The 18,577-nt window shown below is 50.4% G+C and overlaps 1 pseudogene; it reads left to right on the top strand.

Annotated features, from left to right (window-relative positions):
- The first annotated feature begins 17,067 nt into the window (after window positions 1–17,067).
- Window positions 17,068–17,917, top strand: LOC101097000 (annotated as a pseudogene).
- Window positions 17,918–18,577: the final 660 nt, after the last annotated feature.

Here is an 18,577-nt window from a genome sequence, read left to right as displayed (position 1 = left end):
ATAAATGAAGAGTAACTAACAGAGTAAGGATTCCTCAGGTGCCATCTCTGGGCTGACAAGAGTCTAAAGTAAAAGAAAACTTATATCCTGTCTTAAGGCAAAAAAGGGGAAGGTATAGAGAACTTTTCCTGATTTTGTGGTTTCTTAATTGCCTTTAGCGCAAAATAATTCTTACATGAAAGAGGCATCTTTTAGGGTGACATATTCTTTTATAGATAGATAGATAAAATTTATTGCCAAATTGGTTTCCACACAACACCCAGTGTTCATCCCAACAAGTGCCCTCTTCAGTGCCCATCACCCACTTTCCCCTGTCCCCCACCCCCCATCAACCCTCTGTTTGTTCTAGGGCGACATATTCTGGTCTCCTTCACAGGTTATATGGACCAGCCACACTGCACCTGCAGTTGGAATCTTGGAAAAATTTGGAAATTATGAAACAGAAGATGGTGTCTTGCCCTGGCATCCAAGGCAAGTTCTTAGTAGGACTGAGTAGTGAAATAGGAAAAAAATACTGAACTCAGAAAATTGAGTTCAAATCTGGATCCAGGCGTACCTGGCTGGCTCAGTCGGTAGAACATGTGAGTCTTGATTTCGGGGTCATGGGTTTGAGCCCCACATTGGGTGTAGAATTTACTGACAAAAAAATTTTAATAAAGTCTTTTTAAAAAAATCTGGATCCAGATGTTGGGATCTTGGGCAAATTATTCTCTCTCAAATCAATTATTCTTGGTTTCTCCATTGACATGTCACTCAAATGTAACTAAGCATCCTTGGGCCTACCCAAGACTTAAAGTCAATCTCACATGTAATCACATTAAGGGGTGCCTGGGTGGCTCAGTTGGTTAAGCATCAACCTTGGCTCAGGTCATGATTTTATGGTTCATGAGTTCGAGCCCTACATTGGGCTCTGTGCTGACAGCTCAGAGCCTGGAGCCTACTTTGGATTCTATGTCTCCGTCTCTCTCTGCTCCTCCCCCACTTGCTCTCTCTCTCTCTCTCTCTCTCTTTTTCTCTCTCTCAAAAATAAATAAACATTTTTAAAAATTTAAATGGTCACACACACACACACACACACACACACACACACACACAACTGCAAAGGCAAAGATGAATAATGTGGTCTTGTTTTTCCTTCAAGTGCCCAAGATCCCACATCTGGATCCAGATTTTTTTAAAAAGATTGTATTTAAAAAATTTTTTGTAAGTGTTAGGAGCCAAGCTCCTAAGCCCTATGGAATGAGAGTTGGCGCAAAGAACCACACGGCACTCCGACGTCGGCAGAGAGTCTTTACTGGTGCACCAGGGCTCCCCAGTGTTAGAAAGCGGGAGAGCCCCGATAAACGGGGTTACAGGTCTTTTATACCATTTTGAGTTACATTTGCATACAGGCTGGCGATAGGCTCTCTGCTCGGTGGTGGTTGGGGTTGTGGGTAATTTCGTCCCGGGGAAGCTTGGGAAATGAAGTTTCTCTCGGCTGATGCAACTTGGAGCCCGGGTTGCGAAGCGGCTGATGCAACTTGGGGCCCGGGTTGCGTAGCGGCTGGGGACTTTGCCGACTAGGGTGGGGCGCGTAAGCAGTTTTACAGAAGCGGAATGAAAGCGGTTATTTATGTAGCAAAAGGTGGGGGTTCTGACTTCTCATTCCCCCCTGCTTTTGTCCCGGAAGCTCAATCCTGAGCTTCTTCCTCAGCTTTGAGTGCTTGGTATTGCTGAGCCAGCACCATGGCATGTACAACATTAAGTCTATCATTAATGAAGGCCATGAGGCGACCGAAAACGCATGGCCCAATGGTTAGTATGAGTAGGAGGGTGAGTAGGGGTCCCAGGAGAGGTAGGAGGTACGGAAGAAAGCCCTGCAGCCCGGTCCAGAGAGGGTTGGATGCCAGGCTTTCCCTGCGTTTTTGTAATTCTTCTTGTAGGGTTTTTATTTTGTCTCTAACAATTCCTGACTTGTTAGCATAAAAACAGCATTTTTCTTGTAAGGCTAAACAAATTCCTCCTTGTTCTGCCGTTAGTAGGTCCAGTCCCCTCCTATTTTGGAGAACTACTTCAGCTAACGAGTCTACCTGGTCTTGTAAATCTTGTATGGTACCGGATAAGACTTGGATATCAGATATTAACTGATGGGATAATTTTGTATACTGGGTGACGGAGACACCTAGGCCTGTAGCTCCGGTGGTGAATGCTGCGGTGATTCCCAGTCCAGCTAGTAAAGGGATGAACTGTACAGCTCGTTTAGGTCTACGTATATAATGATCAATGGCAGGAATGGGGACTGGCTCATCCCCCGGGATGATGTCAGTGTTGGGGAGGAGGGAGGCTTGGACGCAAAGCCCTGTCCAGTTTTGGGGTAAATAGGTGTATGCCATGTTGTTTTTGTACTAATGCGATAGCCTTGCGGGGGTCGTCAAACCCTGCCCGAACTATTATTAGGCTACATAAAATGACCATTCCTGTTGGGAGTTTCATTTTGGGTTAGTACAGGGACAAGGTGGATTAGCAGTCAGACACGGGAGAGTCTTATCTTAAGAGGGTTCTCCGAACGGCGGAGCTTCCAGGTTTTGGGAGTTTCTGGTCCAGGGGTTTTTGGGGCTGCCTTGGCGTGCGATGCGTGAATCCAGGCGGCGATCCCGTCAACCTTTATGGCGGTGGGCGTGGTCAGCAGGACGATGTAAGGTCCCTTCCAACGAGGCTCCAATCCTTGAGAGCGGTGCCGCCGGACGTACACGGAGTCTCCTACCTGAAATGGGTGGCTAGTTTGTGGATGTCCTGGCCGATACAGTTCGGCCAGGGGTGTCCAGATTTGGGCCTGCACCGCTTGCAGCCCTTTTAGTCGGGCTTGTAAATCAGTCTTAGGATCGGAGGGGGAGAAGGAATTGAGCAAGGTTGACAAAGGGGGGGGTCCCCCATAAAGGATTTCATATGGGGTGAGCCCGAAACGGTTGGGCGTATTTCTGGCTCTTAACAAAGCCAGAGATAGGAGGCGTCTCCAATCTTTTAAGCCAGTCTCTAAGGTCAATTTAGTAAGGGTCTCTTTTATTGTTCTATTCATTCTTTCTACCTGTCCTGAGCTCTGGGGCCTATATGCACAGTGTAATTTCCAATTAATCCCCAGTGTCCTGGCGAGCCCCTGACTTACCTGGGAAACGAAGGCCGGCCCGTTATCTGACCTGATTACCTTGGGAAGTCCAAATCTGGGGAAGATTTCTTCTAAAATCTTCTTGGCTACCACGTGTGCCGTTTCTTGTCGGGTGGGGTAGGCTTCTACCCATCCTGAAAAGGTGTCTACAAACACTAATAAGTACTTATACCCCGCATAGTGAGGCTTTACTTCAGTAAAGTCTATTTCCCAATAGACTCCTGGGCGGTTACCACGAGTCCGTTTTCCTTCTGGCACTCGGGTAGCCCCAGCGTTTACCTGTTGACAGACCTTACAGGCGGAGGTCACCTGTTCTATGAGGGTGCCTGCCTTAGGGATTAAGAAGTCAGTTTTTTCAATCAGTGACTTCAGCTTCTGATTACTTAAATGTGTCCAGGCGTGCATTTGTTGGATCATTGCCAGGGCTTCCTTTCGGGGAAGGACTATCTTTCCTTCTTTTTCCCAGTCTTTAGTGTCCTGATTCAGTATAGCCCCTATGGCCTTTGCCTCTTCCTGGTCTTCTGGGGTGTAAGCATATTTGTTGGTCGTAAGATTGGTTTCTTCAAGTTTTGTGGTCAAAGTCAACGTTTCTGCCACAGCGACTTGCCTGGCTACTTGGTCTGCCTGTCTATTTCCTGTTGCAATTGGGTCTTGTCCTTTCTGATGCCCGGGGCAATGAATTATGGCTACTTTTCGGGGAAGAAAAAGGGCCTTTAATAATGCAATGATTTCAGCTTTGTTTTTAATTTCTTTGCCTTCTGAGGTTAGTAGGCCCCTTCTTTCATAAATACTCCCGTGTGTATGAGCCGTTGCAAAGGCATATCGGCTATCTGTGTATATGTTAGCCTTTTTCCCTTCGGATAGTTCTAGGGCCTTGGTGAGCGCTATCAGCTCGGCCTTTTGTGCAGACGTGCCAGGAGGTAGTGATTGTGCCCATATGATGTGGTGGCCATCTACTACCGCTGCTCCCGCCCTCCGGGTACCTGAGTCGATGTAACTGCTCCCGTCCGTATACCAAGAGTGATCCGCATCTGGGAGCTCTTGATCTTTAAGGTCTTCCCGTGTCCCATGGGTCTCAGCCAGTACTTGCCGGCAATCGTGTGCGCTCTGTTGGTCTTCCGGTGCCGGTAGCAACGTGGCAGGGTTCAAGGTAACCGGAGGTCCAAATTGGACGCGGTCCGTGTCCAGTAGGAGGGCCTGGTAGTGGGTTAGGCGTGCGTTGGTTATCCATCGGTCCGGTGGCTGCCGCACTATGGCCTCTAAAGCATGCGGGGTGATAACAGTTAGTGGCTGTCCAAGGGTTAATTTGGCAGAGTCCTTGACCAGCATAGCAGTGGCTGCCATGATACGAAGACATGGGGGCCACCCCGCTGCCACAGGGTCCAACTTTTTGGACAGGTATGCTACTGGCCTCTTCCAGGGCCCTAATTTTTGGGTTAGAACTCCTTTGGCAATTCCTCGTTTCTCGTCTATGAAGAGGGTAAAGGGCTTGGAGGTGTCTGGCAACCCGAGAGCCGGGGCGGAGAGGAGGGCCTCTTTTAGGGCCTCAAAGGCTGACTGATGTTTTTCCTGCCAGGTGAAGGGTGCACTCTCTTTCGTGAGGGCATAGAGGGGGGCGGCTAGCTCAGCGAACCCAGGTATCCATAAGCGACAGAACCCAGCAGTTCCCAGGAATTCACGTACCTCTCTGGGGTTCTGGGGCGGCGGAATGCGAGCCACAGTTTCTATTCGCCCAGGGGTGAGCCATCTTTTCCCCTCACTTAGTATGTACCCCAGATAGGTTACCTTGGTTTGGCAAATCTGGGCCTTCTTGGCGGATGCCCGGTATCCTTTGTCTCCCAATTCCCGAAGCAGATGTTTGGTACCTCGTGTGCAGGCTTCCTTTGTGGGGGCGGCCAGAAGAAGGTCATCCACATATTGGAGTAGAGTTACTTCTGGGTGTTGAGTCCGGAAGTCAGTTAGGTCCCTGTGGAGAGCCTCATCAAAGAGAGTGGGGGAGTTTTTGAACCCTTGGGGTAAGCGGGTCCAGGTTAATTGGCCTGAGATTCCTCTTTCAGGGTCCCTCCATTCGAAAGCAAACAGTTCCTGGCTCTGGGGGGCCAAGGGTAAGCAAAAGAATGCATCTTTTAGGTCCAGTACTGTGTACCAGGTGCGGTCTGGGCTCAGGGTGCTGAGCAAGTTATAGGGATTGGGGACCGTAGGATGGATATCCATAGTCCTTTTGTTGACTTCCCTTAAGTCTTGGACGGGCCTGTAGTCTCGAGTACCAGGTTTTTTCACTGGTAAGAGAGGGGTATTCCAAGGTGAGCGGCAAGGTCGCAGGACCCCAAGCTCTAGAAATCTGGTAATGTGTGGCTGAATGCCCATATGAGCCTCCTTGCTCATGGGATACTGTCTGATAGATACAGGCATTGCCGTGGGCTTTAGGTCAATTATGATTGGGGCCTGACATTTGGCTCGACCGAGCCCTCCCGTTTCTGCCCAGGCCTGGGGAAAGTCCTGCAGCCAGGCTTCGAGGAGGTTAGTGGTGACCGGGGTTTCAAAAAGTCTATGTTCGTCGTGTAAGGACACAGTCAAGACTTGGATAGGCTGGCCATCCCGGTTTAGCACTTGGGCCCCCGTTTCGGAGAAGTGTATCTGGGCTCCAAGCTTGGTCAGGAGGTCTCGTCCCAGAAGGGGGTACGGGCATTCGGGTACCACCAGAAAGGAGTGTGTCACTGTCCCTTGCCCTAGGTCAACCGTGCGGCGGTTAGTCCATTTGTGAATTTTCCTTCCTGTCGCTCCTTGGACCCAGGAGGTACGCGAGGACAGGGGCCCATTTGCCTTGGTTAAGACCGAGTGTTGAGCTCCCGTGTCCACCAGGAAGGTGGTGGGATGCCCCCCTACAGATAAAGTTAGCCGGGGCTCGGGGGGGGCTCCAGAGCCCTGACGTCCCTACTCGCTCTCTTCGCCCAAGGTGAGTACGGGGGTAGATTTCTTTGAGTCTCTAGGGCGCTTAGGGCAGTCTTTGATCCAGTGCCCGCGCTCTTTGCAATAGGCACATTGGTCTTTTCCTATTTTGGGCCGCCTCTTCGTTTCCCCTGACTTTCCTGTTCTATTTTCTGTCACTACAGCTGCCAGGATTTTAGTTAGATGTTTATCTCTCTTTCGATCTCTTCGTTCCTCCCGTGCTTCCTGCTCTTTTGCTAGCCTAGCCTCCTTTTCTTCTGGAGTTTCCCTCTTGTTATATACCTTTTCTGCCTCCCTAACTAGTTCCTGCAACCCATAGGTTTGAATCCCATCTAGCCGTTGGAGCTTTCCTCTTTTCCTTGAATTATGGTCCTTACCTTGGCCAAATTGGTGGGCCGTTTCCCTGCCCCCTTGAGACCCGCCAACAGAGCCTGGCGATAGATTCGGAGACTCTCCCTACCTGGAGCCGTTTCATAGTCCCAGTCCGGGCGGGTGAGGGGGCCACGGCCAGACCGCCGCGGCCGCCGCCCGGGGCAAGGCGGCGAGACCAACGGCGCTCCGGATCCACAACCTCCACCCCCCACGACGGCCCACGGGACCGCGCGGCACGGGGCACCGCACGCGCAGCGGCGGGCGACGCCGCGGCGTCCCGCGGGCCGCCGCCGGGGCACGCATCCCCGGGGCGCAGCCCCGCGCGCGACTCGGCCTCGGCGCGAGCCGCCCCGACAGGGCAAAAGGGGGGCCGGGATCGCCAGCGGGGAGCGGGGGCGGGGCCGCGGCTCGGGCCCCGGACGCACGGCCACAGGACCGGGAGAGGAGGGGGAGGAGGAACTGGAGGCAGGAGGGGAAGTAGGGGCCACCGGGGTCAAGGCGGGGGCCAGGGGCGGATTATAGGGTGGAGGCTGTAAGAGGGGGTTGTAGGGCGGCGAGGACAAAGCGTCTAGGAGGAGGGAGTCCCTTTGGGACTCATCGGGAAAAACCGGTGTGGGCGGATCTGGAGTTTGGGTTGAGGCTCGGTCTTTTGAGGTTTTCAGGGGAAGAAGGGTAGATTGAGATAGGGGGTAGGAAGGGAGGAAGGGTTTCATCCATGCCGGAGGATTCCGAATGAGATCCTCCCAAGTGAGGATATAGGCTACTTGATCTGGATGACCTTGTGGTCCGGGATCCATTACCTTCGTCTTAACCTGTAATATAATAGAGAGGTCAAAAGTCCCATCCCGGGGCCACCCTACGGATAGGGTGGGCCACTCTGATGAACAATAAGTTCGCCATCGACCTTTCCGAACCTCAAGGGAAAGATTGTGAGCTCTTGCTTGGACGTCCGAGAAATGAGTCAAAGTTAGAGGAGTAGTCAATGTCTGTCCCATGGCTATGTCGTCCTGTCCTGTCCACGCGTCCACACCAGCACACTTACACACACATACACAAAGATGACTACAATGTCGACACAGACCAGACAACACAGACTAGACAACAACCAAGGAGCCGCGGCCAGGTATTCAGATTCAGATGGCAGGGGAGGCCTGCCTACGGATTTGGGGAGTCTGACGAACTTGTCAGTTCTCCCCTACAGACACCACCGAGGCGTCCCTCGGGGCTGGGGTGTGAAGGTTCAGGACACGTCTGTCCTCCTTCAACACTCCTACTGAGGTGGCCGGCCGGCCTCAGAATTCACAGTTCAGAGACAAAACATAGAACACAATACCTGTGTGTAGACAAAGGCACAGAAGTCTGTCTTCAGTCAGTCCGTCAGTGGCCCGGGCCGGAGAGTCATCCACCGACGGGGCCGGGGTTCTCTTGCCTTCCCTCGGTTTCCCGGCCCATGCACCAAATGTTAGGAGCCAAGCTCCTAGGCCCTATGGAATGAGAGTTGGCGCAAAGAACCACGCGGCACTCCGACGTCGGCAGAGAGTCTTTACTGGTGCACCAGGGCTCCCCAGTGTTAGAAAGCGGGAGAGCCCCGATAAACGGGGTTACAGGTCTTTTATACCATTTTGAGTTACATTTGCATACAGGCTGGCGATAGGCTCTCTGCTCGGTGGTGGTTGGGGTTGTGGGTAATTTCGTCCCGGGGAAGCTTGGGAAATGAAGTTTCTCTCGGCTGATGCAACTTGGAGCCCGGGTTGCGAAGCGGCTGATGCAACTTGGGGCCCGGGTTGTGTAGCGGCTGGGGACTTTGCCGACTAGGGTGGGGCGCGTAAGCAGTTTTACAGAAGCGGAATGAAAGCGGTTATTTATGTAGCAAAAGGTGGGGGTTCTGACTTCTCATAAGTAAATTCTACACCCAATGTGGGACCCAAACTCATGACCCCGAAATCAAGACTCACATGTTCTACCGACTGAACCAGCCAGGTACCCCTGGATCCAGATTTGAACTCAATTTTCTGAATTCAGTGTTTTTTCCTATTTCACTACTCCGTCCTATTTCACTACTTGGAGGAGGGAATCACTGTACATATCACATAGAAAACTTCCCCAAAATCTTGATTCTGTAAGGGAGGAAAAACAATTTTCCTTTTATACTTCTGAATTCTTGGCTGAGATCCCTGTAATGAAAGACTAACAAGAAAGATTAACGAGACAAAAAAGCCACCAAAGAGTTAGCTTTAGACTTCAGGATTAAACACCATCTTAATAGGGAGAGGGGAGAGGGGATGTAGGAGAGGAGAGAGGGTGATTTTCAAGAAAGCTGAACGGGCCCTTAGAGGAACACACGGGAGACGCGTTAGCTTTCCTAGTGCGATGTCACTTCTAGTCTCTCCTGTGATAAGAGTCCACTCAATCTTTTCTGACTGATGAAGCTCCCAGGAAGCGGATTTATGACAATTGAGTTCCTTTTGGAAGACTTAGTTTTAGGCAGATGAGGAGAGTTCAGAGAAAGCCTCTCCCTGCTTGTGTTGTCTTTCAAGTGCCTATGGCTCAAAATAATCAACATGCCAAAGCAACGTATTTGAGGGTGGAAGGTCCTGAGGTCCCACAGTCATAAATTGGGGTAGCATGTTGTGCTGGCCTTCAGTGCTTTCCTCAAATTTCTCTCCCTTTGGCAGTGGCCACAGTTGTTCCCTCCCTGTGTGTGTGTGTCTCTCTCTCTGCCTCTGCCTCTCAGTCTCTCTCTCTCTCTCTCTCTCTCTCTCTCTCTCTCTCTCATCTTCCAGTCTCTCTTTATTCTCTCAGCCACTGATTACCCTGGTGCCTTAGCCCCCAGGTCCGGCTGCCCCTTTTCTATGAATAACAATGCCAGACGTTGTGCTGAGATTTTGGTGTATGTGATCTTGAATCCCGCTCCCCCCACCACATCTTTCTAAATTCCCCACAATCCCCCCTTCACCCAGTCGCGGGCCATTGTCTTCAGACATTACTTATTGCGGCCACTTCCCTACCTGGCCCTGGTCACAGCTACCTACTGATTTGAGAAACAAAGGCCGAAGAAAATGGCAGATGAAATCAAATTTCCTTATAACCAGCAGCCCATTGAGAACTACTTGAGGCAGGCAAAGAGGAATGCGTCTCCAGGAACTCCCTGCTGTCTTAACGCTAATGCTTTGCTAGAGGAAAAAACAACCTTAGCTTGACAACAGCTAGGCCTCCGGTATCCAGAGTCTTCTTTAGCATATGAAAACCTCACTGGAAACTTCCCTTGGACTTTACCTCCCCCAACCCCATAGTATATAACTAGTCTCTCCTCATGGTCCCAGGCGGGTAGCTCTTCCTGCCCACAGGTCCCGTCCCGTTCTTTAATAAAATCACCTTTTTTGCACCAAAGACGTCCTCAAGAATTCTTTCCTGGCCGTTGGCTCTGGACCCCACAAAACCCCACTATCACCCCAAAAACCTCATCACCTACCAAGAGGTGTTCATGGACCTCCCCAAGTAAACAGGCAAGTTACCATTAAAAGACCCCAGTCTCCCTTCTTGCTGCCTTGGAATCCCCCTGCATCGGACTCAGGAGCCATTGATTGTTCCAGTCCCTGGGAGCAACCCCTAACTGCCCCCAGGTCTTCCTCCACGCATGCTGTCTGGCAGCTTCTTAAAAAGGTAAGTATGCGGGGCGCCTGGGTGGCGCAGTCGGTTGAGCGTCCGACTTCAGCCAGGTCACGATCTCGCGGTCCGTGAGTTCGAGCCCCGCGTCGGGCTCTGGGCTGATGGCTCAGAGCCTGGAGCCTGTTTCCGATTCTGTGTCTCCCTCTCTCTCTGCCCCTCCCCCGTTCATGCTCTGTCTCTCTCTGTCCCAAAAATAAATAAACGTTGAAAAAAAAAAATTAAAAAAAAAAAAAAAAGGTAAGTATGCATTTGCCACCACGTGGACGCAGCCATTCCTTGGGGTATTACCCAGGGCCATGAGAGGAGAGGATATGTTCACACAAAGAATGGTACACAAATGTACCTGGCAACCGGATTTGCGGTAGCCAAGGCCTGAAAACAATCCAAATGCCCATCAACAAGAGAACAGACAAATGGCGGCCACTCCGCACAACGGAACCAGCAATGAAAAGGCGTGGAACGCGGAGTGTGGCCACTCAGATGAATCTCAAACACACGCTAAGAAAAGAAGCCCACCACCCAAGTGTATGCGCTAGATGAGTCCATTTGTAAGAGCTTCTAGAATCTGTGGTGACAGACCACAGATGGGCCGTGGCGGGGGGGGGGGGGGGGGGGGGGTAGGTATAACTGCAAAGCGTCAGAAGAAACGTTGGGGGTCGACGGAAAAGTTTTATACCTTCATTGTAGTGGTCATTACCCCAGTGTATGCATTGTCAAAACTCATCAAACTGTACGCTCGAAATGGGTGCATTTTATCATGTGCGATCCATACCTCCACGAGGCCCATCTCTTAAAACAGCTTCTGTTTCAGCAGGGCTCTCAGAAGCGGGCTCTGAGTCTAACACCTGGAATGTAACAACTGGAAGAAGGAGCTGTCCCGGCGGCCTAAGGAAAGCCATCCCCAACTCTAAACCTGCGGGGCCCCACAGCACACTCCCCAGTTTCCTAACTGGGTTCGGTTTCCTAACTCAGTTCGCCATGCCAAAGTTCATCCTGCTGTGGGCTGGGAGCAGGGCTGGGAGCAGGCCTGGACTATTTCAGGCCCAAGGGCAACATCCCTGAGAAGTTCTATCTGGAAAGAGTGGGAGATCGCCATGGCAACCTGTCCCAGGCCCAGCCCTGGCAGAGCTCCAAAGCACACAAATAAAGCCATAGGAATGTGGTGCAGGGCTGGGCGGGGCAACTAGGAAGTTGCCAAGTTTCCATGAAAATCAACTGCGGGAGGCCTCAGCCTCTGGAAGGGGTCAGTAGGGAATCTTGAGTCCCAACAGCAGGATCAGCCCAGGGAAATGTAACTAACACATTCTCAAACACACACACACACACACACACACACACACACGCACCCTCCTTGGAGCACAGCCGTACTGCTTCTTGAAAAAGAGAACTGGTTCAATAGGAGCACTGGCTTCTGAGCCTGACAAACCGAGTCTGGTGCCCTAGGTCACTTCCTGGCAATCTCAGCAAGTTTCTGAACCAGTTATCCACATGGCCCACTCCCTCCCCTCTCCTCCTTGTCTCCCCTTCTCCAGGAGACCTTCCCTGGTCACCTTAGATCAAACTGCAGCCTCCCCTCCACCCTCAACTCCTGCCCTGCTTGATTTTTCTCCATGGCTGCTAAGCACCACCCGACACACCATGATTTACTTGTTTATCCTGTTTGTTGCCTTGTTAGTATCAGCTCCGTGAGGGCAGGGATTTTTGTCTGTTTCGTCTATGCTCCATCCAGTGCCTAGAATGGTGCCTGGCACTTGGTAGGTGCAGAAGGAACATTATAGAATGCACGGACTGCTCTGAAGCAAAATGGGGATAATTCTACCCCCGTGGGGTTCGCGTGAAGGTTAAAGCAGTGGGCTTAAGGCTGTGGGTTAAGTCCCCAGCCCTTAGTGGGGGCACTAGTGTTATTCACAGCTATAGCTCTCCTTTGGTGAGACGTAATCACGAACACATTTTTCATTACCGCCCCTTAGCACTTTGGTCCGTATCTAAGAACACCTTTCACTGGATCTTACCTTGCCTCCCCGACCCCGGAGCCCAAGAGCTTACCCCTGTCCTAGTTCTGCAAAACCACTAGATAATAAAGACAATGGAACCAGAGATGGAGTCCATTTGCTAGGAGACTGAATACATGAACTAATTCATTCACAGGAAAGCAAGCTCTTCAAAAACGTAATGACGATTTGAACAGGCAGGAAATGCTTCACCTGTAAAAGAAGAGAACAGGTATTTCTTGTATCCTTAACACGTGCCAGGTGGTGTGTTAGGTACCTGACATGTCTTACGTTGTTTCACTTTTGTATCAACCTTACCAGGAAGGTATCTAAGAATGAGGAAATTGAGGCCAGGAGGTTATGACACCGGCTTGAGACCTCAGAGCGCTAAGCAGTGGGGCAGGAGTTGAACCCAAAGTTGCTCAAGCCCCAAAGCCTGTGTTCTTCCTGCCACCCTACCCCACCTCCTTTGAAACTACTTGGGAAAAGGTCCCTCTGCCAAGCGAGGGAGTTTGGATATATTCTGTAGGCAATTCTAAAAATAAAAAGGCGACTGAGTATAGATATATCGAAACTCCTAGGAAGGAGGAATTATTTTTGCCTGCGAGAAATCAGAAAATCTACCAAGAGGAGCTGCAGGGGACTTGTATTTCTGGTTCATTAACTCATCTTTGTGGAGGTTATCACTGGCTTTTGGTTCTAACGCATGACAATGAACAACACTCTGTATTCATACACGTTTTCCATCTTGTCATATTTTCAGCAGGTCATTCCTTTGGGATCCTTTATTGTTATTTATAGCTGCGTGCATCATTTCATCGCCAGAATTTAGCGCGTTCTGGCAACAGCCACGCTCTCAGAGGCTGGAGCCTCCAGCACCACAAGCCTGAGAGAGAGCAGAGAGCATGGAAATTTGGAGCCTGCTCGGACCAGCTCTCATGTTCAACGAGTCCGTATAGGTGGCTTGAAATTAGCCAAGGTGAAAGTCTTGACACCCCAGAAAATGACAAATGCTACAAATCGAGGCTTTTCGTTCCCCCTCTGGGGAGCCAGTTGTTAAGCATTGCACCAAACACACACCTGGCTTAGCCAGTGGAAAGGGCGGATAAGAATTCTGGAGAGGAGTCAGAGAGCTTGAGTTTTAACTTCGTGTCATTACTAACTCACCGTAAACCTTACAAAGTCATTCCTCTTCCCTCGACCTCACTTTCCTGATCAATTAAATTTGGGGAGATTGAGTATATTCGAAAACCAGGGGTGCCTGGCTGGCTCGGTTAATGGGGCGTCTGACTCTTGATCTCAGGGTCGTGAGTTCAAGCCCCACGTCGGGCGCGAGGTCTACTTAAAAAAACAAAACCAAAACACAAAACAAAAACAAAAGCAAACCCAAAAAACAGGACTGCTAGGTGCTGAGTTATTCCCCCAGAAGCAAACAGCTTGGCAAATCTTCAAGCAATTTTCAATGATAAAAGAAAAAGAACCCCACTCATTAAATCCCCTGAGAAGTCCAAATAGGTTAACTTAATAAGTAAATCATGTTTAGTGGTGCAAAGCTTTCAAAATCTGAAACCTGGGCGAAGGACAATAAAAGGCAGTCAGCCCTCTGTTGCCTTCAGTCCAACATACTGAGCACCTGAAATGGGGCAGTCACTGCTGGCCATTGATGCTATCACACTGTAGAAGACCCAGACCCTGCCCCCGGGAGCTGATGAGGGAGGTAGACAGACCTTAGGCATGTATCATAATTAGTGGAATCTGGGCTCTGATGGGGTAGGAACCAGGCTTTAAGACAGCATGCAGCGGGGGCACTCTCCGTGTTCGGGGAGCCGAGGATGGCTTGGGAGAAGGGACAGCTAATGGGAATTAAGTCCCGAGGTCGGACACCACAGGAACTTTGGGGAATTGCAATCTTCAAGAGGAGCTGGGGAGCATGATGCAAATCAATGCTAGAAAGCCACGTAGAGCCTTCGGGATCAGGTAAAGGAGTCCGGAATTGATCTTTAAGGGCAGGAATTTGAGCTTTAGAACTCTTGTTCAGGCTATTATATGGAGAATGAATGGAAAGAAAGCAACACTGGAAACTGGGAGGCCAGTTCAGTGGCTTTTGCAGCCAATGAGGGATCTGGTAAACCGAGGCAGAGAGTGAATGAATTAGGGCCTCGTGATACTGTGATTTATCATAAGAAATACAGATTTGGTCTTTGTTGCCAGTCCCTGACACAGGGCTCTCAAAACTCTTGTGAATGCCCAAGTGAGAAGAGCACTGGGAGCTTCTTTTGTTTTACTGAAGGGACCCTGAGTGGGCTCCTGATGGCTCTGGATGGGGGCTGCTCCCCAGGAAGACCAAGCCATCATTAGAAACTTAGAATTTCCAGCCACTCACCACCACCACTTCTCTAGACAGGCGAGAGGGGCTGGAAATAGAATTAATAATCAATCATGCCTAGGGGCGCCTGGGTGGCTCCGTCGATTAATCGTTTGGCTCAGCCCATGATCTCACAGTTTGTGAGTTCAAGCCCCATGTCAGGCTCTGTGCTGGCTACCTCGCAGCCTGGAGCCTGCTTCAGATTCTGTGTCTCACTCTCTCTCTCTGTCCCCCCCTCCCCGCCGCCCTTTCTCAAAAATGAATAAACATATTAAAAATTAAAAAAAAAAAATAATCGATCATGCCTATATGAGGAATCTTCCATAAGACCCCAGTAGCACAGGGTTTGGAGAACTTCCAGGTGGGTGAACCTGTCCACATACGGGGAGGGTGACAGTCCCCACCTCCACTGAGACAGCAGCTCCTGTGCTCGGGCCCTCCCAGACCTCACCCTACGTATCTCTTCATCTGGCCGCGCATCTGTACCCTTGATCCTATCCTTTTATAAGCTGGCAATTGTTTCCCTGAGTTTTGCCAGATTATTCTAGCAAATAATCAAATCCAAGGGGGAAGAAGTCATGGAAACTTCCAATTGGTAGCCAAGTCAGACAGAAGTTGTGGGTAACTTAGGGACCTACACTTGCAGTGGGCATTTGAAGTGGGGGGAGGGGGGGGCGAGGGGGAGGGAAACAGTCTCCTGAGACGAAACTCTTAACCGGTGGGATCTGACACTATCTCTTGGTACACAGTATCAAAAGTGAGTTAAGTTGTAGGGTACCCAGCTGGTGTCACAGAATCGCTTGGCATTTGGAAAAACCCCCCACAAACTCTTGACCAGAAGTGTCAGAAGCATTCTCTGTGAAAGTAAAGAAGACATAGGTTTTTCCGAGACAGGCGTGTATGAGTCTCCTGGGGCTGCCATCACAAAGTGCCACAAATTATCTCACGGTTCTGGAGGCTAGACATCCGAAAGTAAGGCGTCAGCCAGGCCGTGCTCCCTCCAAGAGCTGGGTAGGATCTTCCTTCCCTCTCCCTAGTTTCTGGAGGTGGCCATCAATCATTGGTGTCCCTTGGCTCATAGCTGCCTACTCTTGTTTCTGCTTCTGTAGTCCCGTGGTGTCTCCCTGGGTGGCTGTCTCTTCATATCCTCTTCTTACAAGGACACCGGGTGTATCGGATCAAGGACCCACCCTGTTCCAACATGACCTCCTCTTAACTAATCATACCCACGATGACCCTCTTTCCAAACAAGGTCACATTCTGAGGTTCTGGGAGTTAGGACTTCAACATATCTTTTGCCAGGGGCGGCGATTGATTAGAGATTGATTACGTCTTTAGGGGAAGGGCAAACAAAGGACAGAAGTCGAGCGTTCACACACTGATTTCTATGAGCAGATGGTAGTCAGATGACCTGGGTAGGGAACGCAGGAAGAGAAGTGGATTCCAGGGGGAAGGTGGTGAGTTTTATTTTGGACGTGTGTCAGTTGCCTTCCGGGCAGCACAGGCTGTGTGGGACAGCTCTGGGGGTCCTTTGACAATCCACACCTGGAGATCTAGCTGCCTTTCTCTGTTTGCTTCACTTCCATGAATAACCCTAATCAAAAGATCTTGTCCAGACAGAGCTGAAGAGTGGCAGAATACGCCACCCCAGTATACGCCACTTTGGCATAGGATTATTTTAAATTTTTTTTTTCAACTTTTTATTTATTTTTGGGACAGAGGGAGAGAGAGCATGAACGGGGGAGGGGCAGAGAGAGAGGGAGACACAGAATCAGAAGCAGGCTCCAGGCTCTGAGCCATCAGCCCAGAGCCTGACGCAGGGCTCGAACTCACAGACCGCGAGATCGTGACCTGGCTGAAGTCGGACGCTTAACCGACTGCGCCACCCAGGCGCCCCTGGCATAGGATTATTTTAAGCTAAAGACACTTGAAAAACAGAAGGTACAAAGGACAGTCTGCTCCGCCCCCCCCCCCCACCGCCCTTTTCTTTCTGAAAGCAGGAGATAAAATTCCCATGTGAAAGATGTCCTCCTATGCCAGGAGGAAAGAAAAATTCTGATCACCAAGGATGGGGAGTAATTCTGTCCAAACAGACCTTGTCAAAATAACTCTTACCTTCCCTTGCCCCCCCTCCCCCCCATATATTTCAGTTACTTCTCCACAACTGTCTCTCTTTGCTCAACCTGGTATGTAAGCCCTTGGGCCTCTCTGCTTTTTGGATCTTCATTTTCCTCCGGGGGCTCCCAAGGCCACGTAAACATCCACGTGCCTTTCTCCTGCTAATCTGTCTTGGTCAACTTAATTCTCAGGTCTGGCCGGAAACCCAGATGGAATGGGGGTGAAGCTTTGTCTCCCCTACGGAGCCTCTAAGGCTCAAGACCTGAATTTAAGAGTTAAGAAATGAGAGAGTCCTAGGTGAGGCAAGGCGCAGGGTGTAGCCACTTAGGGGAAGCAGAGGTAAAAGTCACAGGACTAGCAGGGTGCCCTTGCCGTGTCACTGGCGGCCTGTGCTGCCCACTCCTCTTCACCTCTCCCGTCACCGGCAGAAGCCCAAGGTAAAAGAGCGAGGAGCTAGGACCATGCCACAAGCATGCCACTTCAACTGCAAAGACGATACACGATTCAGAAACTTTATTATTTAGCCCAAAGACCAGGAAGTCAGACACTACAGGATCGAAGACAGAAGTAATTTAAGAAGCATCCACAGCGGAGACTGGCCCAGTGTCTCTGAAAAGTGTTTCAGAGCTGTGAACTGTCCTTTCAAGATTCAAGATCGCCAAGAAGCAACAGACTGCCTTCTTGGGTTAGCTGTCCGATTTGAACGCGGAGGTAATGCTGAAAAAGACAAGAACTTGGTACCAGATAATGCAAAACGTATTGGTGGTGCAACGAAAAATGCAGAACCGTCCATCAGTCTGGATGTAAATAGCTCTGTTTTTCGGGCTGGTGCCATGGCTTCGGTTAACCTTCTTGGGGAAGTCAGGGTGACGACCTGGTCGTGCTTAAGGCGATTTACAGCTCCTGACGGCAGGATGCGGTTGCCAAAGCAAATCAAACAAAAGAGGGCTTGCCTGGCGCCTTAGATAAGACTATCTCAGAACAGGAAGTGCAGTTCTTAGGAAAGCTGCTCAAATTCGGCTATCTCTGCACCTGGAAGAGCTCAGAGAGCTGCAGACAAAAATTCGTGAAATCATAGCAGCTGTTCAGGTGATTCTTGTGGATCCAGAGACCAAAGTGGGGGCAGTAAGGTGGGGGGTGGGGGGGCCGGTGGCAGCGGGAAGACAAACCAAGACCAGGGGAAAGTTGGAGGATGAACATTTTAGGATTTCAGCTTTTCACCTACTTCGTGCAACTGGGAATCACGTACACTCTGGCATGCGTTTGGAAACCCAATGCCACCTTTTCCAGGGAGGGACCCCGGAAAATTGAGGATGTTCTAGAGATTGACCGTCATTGCTTTTTCTTTAATAAAGTTCAAGAAAGTGGGGCGCCTGGGTGGCTCAGTCGGTTGAGCGTCCGACTTCAGCTCAGGTCACGATCTCACACTCCGTGAGTTCAAGCCCCGCGTCGGGCTCTGTGTTGATGGCTCAGAGCCTGGAGCCCGCTTCGGATTCTGTGTCTCCCCCTCTCTCTGCCCCTCCCCTGCTCATGCTCTGTCTCTTTCTGTCTCAAAAATAAATAAAAACATTAAATTTTTTTTTTTAAATAATAAAGTTCAAGAAAGTGGGGAAAAGAGAAAGGAGCTACCAGGGTGGATGTGGAATGGGCCATCTGCATAGACATTGAAGACGCAGAAGGAGGCTCAGAGCCAGGTGCCCAATACAGCAACACCAACAGAAGTCATCATCACTAACGTTTATCGAGTGCCTACCGTGGGCCAGCACTGTGCTGAGTGTTCGCACGTATCTTCATCCCATTTAATCTTTCTTTTCTTTCTTCAGGTCTCGGCTTAAATGGCACCCCCCTCTCCAGACCCCCTCCCCGATGTAGGCCCTCTTTATTCTCTACCTCAAGCCCTTCACAGAATATGCACCGATTGATGATTATTTGTTTACTTTCTAGCTGAATGAGCATGGAATGCAAGGTATT

This window comes from Felis catus, chromosome C1 (genome assembly GCF_018350175.1).
Source record: "Felis catus isolate Fca126 chromosome C1, F.catus_Fca126_mat1.0, whole genome shotgun sequence".
NCBI lineage: Eukaryota > Metazoa > Chordata > Mammalia > Carnivora > Felidae > Felis > Felis catus.
The sequence above is the reverse complement of the archived record's forward strand: the minus strand, read 5'-3'. Positions and strand labels throughout refer to the sequence as shown.